General features: G+C 42.6%; 1 long non-coding RNA gene across 1 annotated transcript in view; it reads right to left on the minus strand.

The window, feature by feature from the left end:
* The window catches only part of LOC103588204, a 23281-nt gene that overhangs the window by 4123 nt on the left and 10749 nt on the right, over positions 1–8409 (minus strand). Inside the window, exon 2 of the long non-coding RNA XR_550291.1 lies at positions 471–633. This is a non-coding gene — a long non-coding RNA (uncharacterized LOC103588204). The remainder of the gene's footprint in view (positions 1–470; positions 634–8409) is intronic.

The raw sequence follows: 8409 nt of genomic DNA on the forward strand, positions 1-8409 counted from the left end.
CGGTCTGTATGTGGGATCCGAACCCTCGGCGGGAGCGCCACCGCGCTCCCAAGCGGCGCACTGTAGCAGTGCGCCACCGGGCTGGCCCACAGGCGGTACTGTTTGACCACTATATTCTCAAAGCTTAGAAATCTTTGCTGCCTGTGTATTGTCCACTAGTGATAGGGTCAACTAAGAAAATTCTCCCAAAGAGACAAGTAAGTGATCAAACAGTAAAGCATAGCTCTGAAAGCCAGTATCAAAGCAACCCAAGTTGAAAAGAATGGTAGATTTTGTGTGTGTGTGTGTGTGTGTGTGTGTGTGTGTGTGTGAGAGAGGTGTGGGAGAAAGATTTTTAAAACAGTGAAAAGAAAGACCTCCTGAGTCGACCAAAAGGAGACAAAAAAGCTTCCCTAGTTGTGAGCAGGGATAGAAAGGGTTGGAAGAGAAGACCAGAGATTTTTTTTAAGCATCGAGTGGCCCCATCTTACCTGCAATAGTTATGCTCACCCAGGCCCCCCTCCCCGTTGGGGTATTTCAGAGTGTTGTATGGATGCTGGAAAGTCTCGTTCCAGAATAGACATGGCTTCCCGCCTTGCAGTGAGGTCCAGTTCTGTGTTCCCCTATAATCCGCACCATTGGCTGTAAAACACTCTAGGAGAAAGAAAAGACAGAGCAAACTAATTTCCTGGCAACATCTATAGCCTCCTCCTTCTCTGGTTGATGTTTTATTTGTTTTCTTTGGATCAAGCTGGAAATGGATAGTGTCTTACTAGATCCTGGACACAGTGCATTTAACAGTGTTGAGTAAATCTGAAAAGAGGTACCCTCCAAAAGCTAGGCTAATCTTGGCACTAGCTTGGCTATAGACACTAGACAGTTTTTCCTCTAAAGTATACAGATTCTAACTAGGATATAAACAAGGAGCTGAAATGTATTGAAACCCATGAAATGAACCAGGAAACCCCCAAATCTAGGAAGAGTTGGTAACAGACATCCATGTGGAATTCTGGGTTCTCGAAGGGGGTCATTGCTCTTGCCAATGTCTCTGTGTTGTAACTAGAACCAGGTCACCAGCTGTAACTGAGCTCTCCCCTACAGTCTGAAAGGCCACACTGACACTTGGATTTAATAAGACCATCGGATACAGCAATGCTTTGGAATCCCAATCACACAAATCTGGGAATGACTCACATTCCCTGATAATGAAGAACAGTCCTCCCCATGCTATTTGAGATAGAGGTGCAACAAAACAGACAGTCAACATGAGAGAGGAGGAAGGGCTGGGGTGGCATTTTCTTTCACTTCTTTCTGAAATTCTTTCCTATAAGACACATTGAAAATGGTTTCAGGTACCATTTAATAAAATGACAAATCCCTGCAGGTACAATGATGTGCTTCTAAAATCTCCTTCTCAGACTTTGGGAGGATGGGATGTGAGGCTGACAGGATTTCCCCCCACATCTTGCATGCATTAAACTCACAGAGGTTCATGAGAAAGGCACAGTACAAAGAGCAATTTTTAAAAATTAGCTTAGTTGAAACTGACAGAAACACTTCTTCAAGATGTATCACTAGAAAACTGACAATCTGGGGAAGTTACACTAACATTCTTACATTTCTTTCTTTCCTTCTCCTGGCATGCACTGACCTATAACTTCCGGTATTAAGGTCTCTTAACACCATCTCCTGTCGTAGTGTATGTACCCACTCGAGCCTAAGCATGTTGACAATTTGAGCACATCCATATTCTGGAAGATATTTCTTTTAATATTTAAAAACCATCCACAGAACATCTCTCTTCCAGTACCATCTTCCTGCCATCCGGGTCCTGTGTTTTGTCTGGAATGGCATCATTTTATGGATAGCCAAAATAATCTGAAATTCCAGGCTACACAGAAAACCCTAGCAATTTATCATGTTTGGTGCAACACTCGTGTTATAAGTGCAACTCATCAAGTACCAAGACGACCAAGCCCTCTACCAAGAGTCTGCATAAATAAAAAAGTTCAAGTGTAATTGAAGGAGGCAGCTCAGTGTAGCATAAAATACATTAAACCAAGAGGCTAAGCCTTGGCTTCTTGTCCTGGACCTGCTGCTGACCAGCTGTGCAACCTTAGACAAATCACCATCATCCACATCACTTCTTTTTTTTTTTTTTTTTTTTTTAAAAAAAAAAGATGACCGGTAAGGGGATCTTAACCCTTGACTTGGTGTTGTCAGCACCACGCTCAGCCAGTGAGCGAACCGGCCATCCCTATACGGGATCCGAACCCGGGGCCTTGGTGTTATCAGCACCACACTCGCCCGAGTGGGCCACAGGCCGGCCCATCCACATCACTTCTTTTTTTTTTTTTTTGTTTAAAAAAAAGATGACCGGTAAGGGGATCTTAACCCTTGACTTGGTGTTGTCAGCACCACGCTCAGCCAGTGAGCGAACCGGCCATCCCTATACGGGATCCGAACCCGGGGCCTTGGTGTTATCAGCACCACACTCGCCCGAGTGGGCCACAGGCCGGCCCATCCACATCACTTCTTTTTTTTTTTTTTTGTTTAAAAAAAAGATGACCGGTAAGGGGATCTTAACCCTTGACTTGGTGTTGTCAGCACCACGCTCAGCCAGTGAGCGAACCGGCCATCCCTATATGGGATCCGAACCCGGGGCCTTGGTGTTATCAGCACCACACTCTCCCGAGTGAGCCACAGGCCGGCCCATCCACATCACTTCTAATACTTACATAGTGTTTTACCATGTGCCAACCTCTATCCTAAGTGCCTTACAAATGTCAACTCACCACCAACCCAGTAGAGAAGTACCCTTAATACCCCCATCTTACAGATGGGGCTAGTGGGGCACTCACCCACACCTTATACTGCTTCTAGCAGAACCCCCTTGGCATCATCCTTGTTTCCCCCACCCTCTCCTTCAACCCACTGCCAACTCATCAGCAAGTCCTGTTGACCTCCTTGAAATACATACCCTGAAACTGCCTTCTCTCTTTCTTCGGTGCCACAGCTTTAGTCCTGTTCATCATCAGAGAATAGTTCAGATCTCACAGCTTCCACTTTTGTTCTCCCACAATCTATTCTCCATACAGAACTCAAAGTCCTTAGGAGAACGAAAGCCCCTTTCTCATAGGTGTTCAGAAGACCTCCACGATGGGCCCTAGCCCCTTCCTCCCACCGCTCCCAAGCTCCTTCCCTATTCACTTATTCACAGAGCTCCAGCCACACTGGTCTGCTTTTAATTCTGTGAACACACCACGCTAGTTCCTGCCCGAAATGTTCCTCCCCAATACCTCCCATAGTAGACTAAATGTTACCTCCTCAGAAAATCCTCATTATCTCCACTGTTATTTTCTACCCTTTATTTGTTTGCTTCTTAGCACTTATTATCACTAGGAATATGTTTGATCTGCGAGAGAGAGAGAGAGAGAGAGAGAGAGAGAGAGAGAGAGAGAATTTGTGGTATGTACCATACAAGAGTCCAATTTTAATCCCAGAACTAGAGTGGGACCAGGGAACCTGTATTTCCAAAAAGCTTCCCAGATGATTCTGTTATGTAATCAGGTTTGGGAACCACTTATAGGATCCTAAGAACATTATGCCAATCTTTGCCAATTGCTAGAATTTTAATTGCTATGTGTCAATACATCCTTTTTTCCTATGAGAACTTACATATCAAAACATCATGTTTCACACCTTAAATACATACAATACAAAATAAATTTTTAAAAAAGTGGTTAGGAGTGACCCAGGAGTCAGAAATGCAGGCTGATGACCAATGGAAGGCCTTAGCAATACACAGCATCCTGCAGGGCAGGTGAGGTCATGTTCCCAGAGACTCAGATGACTTCATTTGTAATACAAAAGAATGTGGCAGCCATCCACACATGTGACAGTCCTCATGAATGGAGATAAGAAGGCATCTGAGAGCAGCAATAGAAAAGTACAGGCTTGTTTGCTCTGGTCTGTTCTCAGATCCAATCTTGTTCTAAGTTACACTGGGGAAACTGAGTCAGTGTATCAGATTTACGATTTTTACACTTGATCTTAGCCAAAAGGCCGAGAAGCGATGCAGAGATTTACGATTTTTGTTTTTTGGATTTTTTTGGTGGCCAGCTGGTACTGGGATTAGAACCCTTGACCTTGGTGTCACAACACCACCTTGTAACTGGCTGAGCTAACCAGCCAGCCTCTATGATTATTTTGTGACCAGACTCGTTCAGTATATGTCAATTGTGGAAAAAAATAGGAAAACCAAACCTAAGTGCTCTGGACTTAAAGTTATCTGTGCATCTTGATTTTATCAGAATAGTAGGGCGTGTACTAGGTAATGAGGACCCTGCCTCCCTTATTTTCTACTGCTACAAAACTGACAGATGCTTTGGCTAGATAAGCAAGGAGTGGCTTAAATCAATTAAAAAAAAAATCACACAGCCAGCTGTATATTTATGTATTCAGTGAAAGAGAATGAGCGAAGGTAGTAGATCTAATGTCTAGGATATTATTCACTCATTAATTCAACAAGTATTTATTCAATACTATGTGCCTGGCACTGGTCACAGCATTGGGGCTACAGCGGTGAACAAAGACCTTGTATTCATCGAGCTTACTTGCTAACAGGGGAGACATGCTTATAATAAACCAATCAAAATTAGTATCAGATAGTGTTAAGTGCTATAAAGAAAAATAGAGTAAAGGGATGGAGATGGAATGATGGGGGTTCTCTTTTAGATAAGGTGGGTCAGGGAGGGCCTGGAGAGAAGGAGACATTTGGCAGAGATATGGATGAAGAAAGGAAGCAAACCATGTAAAGGAGGTGGGAAGAGAGAGTCACTGACAAGAGGGCATGGCAAGTGCAAAACCCTTGCAAGCAGCAATGTGCTTGGCAGGTTTGGGGAACTATAAAGCTGCACCTCTAATCTTACTGGAGTAGGGTAAGTGAGTGGAAAAGGACAGGCAAGGTCAGGACATGTAAGGTCTTGAGGGTTATATAAATTAGATTTTGTTCTAAGTGTGACGGGAAGCCATTGGAAGACTTTGAGCACAGAAATGACATGACCCGACATCTTTTAATAGAACTGTCTAGCCGCTGAATGGAGAACTGTACAGAGGCAAGAACTAGGCAGGGAGACCAGTTAGGTGGTTACTATAGGACGGGCTAGAAAGGATGGGCCGTACTAGGCTGGCAGCTGAGGGGTGGTGAGAAGCGATCAGATTCTAGACATATTTTGAAAGTAGAGCAAAAAAGTATTTGCTGGGGTTTGGATACACCGTCTGAGAGAAAGAGGGGTCAGGTAGAAGACCAAGAATTTGGGCCTGAGCAAGCAGGTAAATAGTGACGCCATTTACTACAAAGGGGAAGGCTCAGGAAGGACAGAATTGTTTTGGGGTGGAATCAAGGGTTTGGTTTTAGATAGGTTAAGTTTGAGACACCTTTCAGAAAACTGAGTGGAGGGGCCGGCCCGTGGCTCACTCGGTAGAGTGCGGTGCTGATAACACCAAGGCCCCGGGTTCGGATCCCATATAGGGATGGCCGGTTCGCTCACTGGCTGAGTGTGGTGCTGACAACACCAAGTCAAGGGTTAAGATCCCCTTACCGGTCATCTTTAATAAAAAAAGAAAACTGAGTGGAGGTGAAGAGTAAGGAGATGGCTACACGAGCCTGGAATTAAGGAAAGAGGCTAAGGCTAGAGTTAGAAATGTGGTGGTCACCAGGACTGATGTGTAGACAGAACAGGATTACTGTGTGTGGACAGAGAAGACATGGGGGCTGAGACCTGGGACCCTCCAGCGTTTTGGACATTATCAACGATGACTGAGAAAGTACAGCCTGTGAGGCAGGAGAAAAGCTAGAAAAGCTCTTTTCAGTACTTTTTATCACTGAAAACTTCTAGCAACAATGTGGTACAGTATGGAAAGTGCATGTTAGGGGCTCGGGAGTCAGACCTCAGCTTTCTTTATGGTTTACAAGCTATAGGCACTCACTAATGTCATTGCACCTCAGTTTCTTCACTTGCAAAATGGGGGATAAGATTATCTATCCACAGCTCAGGGAAGCTGGAAGAACTGGAGAATGTGCAACTGAAATAACTAGCACACAGTAGATATCCAAAAATTACTATTATGTAATTATAAAGGTTATAAAAATAATCGTGTGGAAATACTATAACCATCATGATAATATAGTTTATTCTGGCCCATAAAAATAACTAGCTCTGTAAAAGATAATGCAACATAAGTAAGTGGACACATCATCCTGCTACAATTTTGTTTAAAGTTATCTTAGGCTACCAACAGGATAGAAAATATATATGATTTGAATCCTATATTGAATCCCAGCATTCAAAGGATAAGAGGTAAGACAAAAAGATGTAATGGAAAAAAAGGTTTTTCTTATCAAAATTTCAGCTGTCAATGTGATGAAAAACATCTTCATTTATATATTAAACTACTAAAATCACATAATTCAGAATTATACTTCCTATAAGTGAGGAGAATACAATAGAGTCCCAAGCAAAACTCTGTCAGGTTGTACACGCACTGCATTCTTAAAGTTCATGTTTAAAACTAATGAGATGTCCTTTTAAAACAATTAAAAATTGGGCCGGCCAATTAGCTCAGTTGGTTAGAGTGTGGTTCTGATAACACAAGGCCCAGGGTTTGATCCCTGTACCAGCCACCAAAAAATAAATAAAATAAGTGAAATAATTAAAACTTGACAAGTATGAGATAGTGGTAGGAAAGCAGCAGTTAATCTAAATGACATTCTATTCCTTGATAAAGTCAAAGACTATGTTCTCAATGAAGCTCTATAATGAGGTCATTCCTAATCACGGTATTTGTCTGAAACCAGAATACTGAGAAATAGAACATTTTTTTTCATGCTGAGTCTGGAATATTCCTGGTTTTCTGGTAGAATTACTAGTTGGACCTCCATATGTGATGTTTATGAGAGTCAATTTTTTTTTTTTTTTGTCTTTTTTGTCTTTTTCCATGTCCGGCAACGGATCGCAACCCTCAGCGTTGCCCCCGTACCGGACGGGGGACCGGCAACGGGATCGCAATCCTCGGTGTTGCTCCCTCGCCTCGCTCAGCCAGTGAGCGGGAACCGGTCTGTATGTGGGATCCCACTTAGCACCTCTGTTGATCTTAGTTATAAGAATCTGGTTGGTTTTAGCTTAGTTTGGAATTAACATGAATCAATACACATTAAATTCAATTACAGCATCTTAAAATAAAACAGCAGAGAACATTTTCCAATGGGTATATCTTCTGTCCTTTTAAAAATGTCTACGAAATTTGGTAGGTGGATAGATTATACAAATAAAAGGGTGAGGTGGAAAAAGTCCTTTTAACATTTAGAGGGCAACATGACTTTGTCAGATGTTCACAACACACATGCTACTCTGTTGGGTTTCAAATACAGTGGGAACTTGTAGGTGCGTCTTCAAAGCCTATGGTCCTGGGCAAAGCGCCCTTTGCCCTTAGACACTCTAAAGCACTACAGGAATGTTTATTTCAGTTATGTGGAACCCTGTAGTAAAGGTGCACGTGGCCCTGGGAAGGCAGTGATCCCCATCCTTTTCCCACCCAACACCACTGAAGCGATGATACAACACTCTCCTGTCTTTAACAGTGGCTCTCAAGAGCAGTGATTTCTGTCATTACGTGCAGGACAGTTATCCGATCTAGAGTAGAGAGGGCAGTTTAGAGAAAAAAGAAAAACAAACACCAACCTTTCACACACACAGTAAATACTGCTGGCCACTAGAATAAAGGTGAAATGACACCAGATAAGTAGCTGACACTGTGGTTTGAGCATTGTGGGCCTTGGTTTCTTCACCTGTGAAATGAGGGGAGCCAGATGGTCTCCAAGGCCATTCACTCTCAATATCTAAACGTCTACAGTTTCAAGATCTAACAAAATGGAACTAAGTCTTGGATGATGTGACTGGAAAGAATTGATGGCTGAAAATCTCTTCTAGGCTTAAAATGCTCTATTCTACATGTTTTTCTAATGGAAGTAAGAATTCTAGGGTAAAAACATAACTCTTCATATAACATAACATGTGGGCCCTCCCCCTGAAGAGGCACTTAGGTTTTTTTTTTTTTTTTTTGCTTAAAAGAAACTACATCTTCAAGAAATAAGTTACAAGGAGAAAAGAAAAAGAGGGGAAAATTAAAAAGACTTAAGACTCATATATCATCTAAATGTACTTTGTTTAGATGCTGACTAAACTGTAAAAAATACCGATGAGACAACCAGGGAAATTTGAACACTGGGTATTTGATAACATTAAGGAATTATTGTTCATTTTTCAGGTGTGATAATGATACTGTTACTATGTTTTTAAAAAGAATCCTTATGGGGCCGGCCCGGTGGCGCACTGGATAGTGCGCCGCTTGGGAAGCGTGGCGGTGCTC

Source organism: Galeopterus variegatus, unplaced genomic scaffold (genome assembly GCF_000696425.1).
Source record: "Galeopterus variegatus unplaced genomic scaffold, G_variegatus-3.0.2 Scaffold535, whole genome shotgun sequence".
Lineage (NCBI taxonomy): Eukaryota > Metazoa > Chordata > Mammalia > Dermoptera > Cynocephalidae > Galeopterus > Galeopterus variegatus.